We start from the raw sequence: 2,430 nt of genomic DNA, 5'->3' as shown, positions 1-2,430 counted from the left end.
CCTACTCACCGTTTGGGGGTAATTTTATTCATGAAGTTCTTACACAAAATAATACCCCTGGATTAGTAAGTGTCACACACAAGGAAGTGGTCTTCATTCTGTGTAGGGCAGTATTTCCTATAAGTGCCTGCATGGTGGGAGAAGCACAAACATAACCCATTCTTTAAAAAAAAAAAAAAACTAATCCAAAGTAGAGTGTTCAACTTCCCATCTCCTGGAATAAAAAGTGGTGCCGGGATCTGTGGCTAAGATTTGGTTTCTATCCTGATCATTTACAAAGGGTTTCCCATAGACTTGCATCAGTAGGGTTGCTGAATAAGAAGAGATCATTTGCTCTGAAGAGAAGCCTGTCTACTCCTTCCTCCGCTTCTTGCCTTCATCTCATGTTCCTCAGGGCGACTGCTATCAGAGGGTCTTTTAGAACCACCATGCTGTTTGGCTTCTTCAGAAAAATTTGTCCAAACCAAAAGGATCTTCCTCAAACTCAACTGGTCCCTCTCGACCTCTCTGTTTACCGCCTGAACCAGAAAACTCCTTATCAGGAACAAATCTGTTGGTCTTTATCCTGGCCTCTAGGTCATCACCATACATATCCTTGTCCAGATTTTTACTTGGCCTGTAGATACTTTGAGCCATATCTTTACCGCCTCTCCAGGCCTGATCATATACTTTATAAATTTCACCTTCTCCGTCTGCACATCCAGTGTCCATACCTTGGATTGGCTGAAGAGCCTTTGGTCACACTGAACTTCATTGGAAGATCCAGGACTGGGCACACCAAGAGCAATGACTTCACTGATATCTCGATTTTCATTTCTCTGCAGTTTTGACCTCTTCTCAGGAACTGCCCTGGAAAGATTCCAGTCTTGCTGTCTCTCTTTCCGCCTGTCATGATGAATTTCATCCCTTTCATGTGCTTCTCCATCCCAGAAGATGGGATTTGATCCCAGCTCTCCTCTCTCTGGCTTTCCGGGCCATTTCTCTAGGGTTCTCTTCATGTTTTCTCTTTTTCTTTTTGAGCCACCTTTCTCTCCACTTGGGCTCGCACTTCCACAGCTTCATGAGTCTTTCAATCAGCAATGTATAGAGCTTCAGCCAGTTTGGCAAAATTTTCGCTGATGTGTACGGTCTGAAGTCCTCTTCCATCCGCAGCCAGCCATTTATCCAGAGGAATTATGTAACCCTTTGTGTTCTTCTGGTTGGGAATACAAGGGGCGGGGGTGTCTCCCACTCTCGCTGTTCCTTCACAGTCGTCTTCCGACTAGGAGAATGCATTACGGGTGCAGGAGGGGATGGTGGCCCCCGGGGAATTTTCTCATTAATCTTGAATCTTGGCAGCTCCATTGGATCATTCTGCATTTCTACCACCCGAATAACTCCCTGCTTAGCTCCAGCATTGAATGCTACTCCTTGCTGAGATGGTGTGTAGACAATATTCTGAGCAGGAGCCAGCTTGTCAGCTGCACGAACTGGCCTGGCCGCAGCAACCTTCTATGACCCAGGCTTCTCCAAGGCTACTCTTGTCTTCTCTGTTATCTCTTTAATAGCCTCTTCATCAGGCCTTTGCAGGTCTGGGTCATCTGCATTCATAACCTTTGGAACCAGGTCAGTATATTTGCTGTGAATGACCTTGTCTTTGGACTGCCTCTGTCGAGTAATTGCATCGTATTTAATTTTCCCTTCAGGATCCACCCGAATGGCCAGTGCATTCGACATTTTTTTCTTTCACCCCATATCCAGTGGATTCTGGGCCACGTGGATTTCTGGGAAAGCACCTCCATCTCCAAAATCTTCTAACAAGTGTGGAATCCAGCCTTTCCGGTATCCGTATGGGGGAGGCTCCCTTTGAGAGGAGACCAGCAAGGTCTGCCACGATCTCTGAGATCTTTCTCTTTCTTCAGCTTCAAGTTGGTCCTGAGATAGCTGAGTAGGCGCAGGTAAAAAGCATAGCATGGCCAAAGTGTTGGCCAAACCCTGGAGTTGACACATATGTTGAAGTCTAATAGTTGAAATGACCCACCTATGGGCAAGGGGGGATCAATAAGATTTGGCGTTTCATTCCTGCAGGTAGGAAGAGTATGCATATGCTCTTGAAGGAAAGAAAGTAGGAAGATGACTCCACTTTTCACATGTGAGAGCTGATGAGGCTTCCATGCTCCAAACAAAAACACCAAAGTAGAATAAAAGCTCAAGTTTTAAAACAGAAACTTTGGATAGCAAATTCAGGAAAGGTTTGCAATGGTTTCAAGGCTGTGCGACACATTCTTTTATTTGCTGTATATTTCAACTGCTCCTGATGCCATTATTTAGTTCACATTAAAGTATAGTTAAAGACGTTACAAGGTTTCTTTGAAAGGTTTCAGAGGTTCAGTCCATCATGATCATGAAGGGGAGCACGGCAGTGTGCGGGCCGATGTGGTGCTGAGCTGA

The 2,430-nt window shown here is 45.2% G+C and overlaps 1 pseudogene; it reads right to left on the bottom strand.

Annotated features, from left to right (window-relative positions):
• Positions 1-351: 351 nt before the first annotated feature.
• LOC114709415 lies at positions 352-1,989 on the bottom strand (annotated as a pseudogene).
• Positions 1,990-2,430: the final 441 nt, after the last annotated feature.

The sequence above is a fragment of the Peromyscus leucopus genome, chromosome 4, assembly GCF_004664715.2.
Source record: "Peromyscus leucopus breed LL Stock chromosome 4, UCI_PerLeu_2.1, whole genome shotgun sequence".
Taxonomy (NCBI): Eukaryota; Metazoa; Chordata; class Mammalia; order Rodentia; family Cricetidae; genus Peromyscus; species Peromyscus leucopus.
This window is presented reverse-complemented; position numbering and strand designations above follow the sequence as displayed.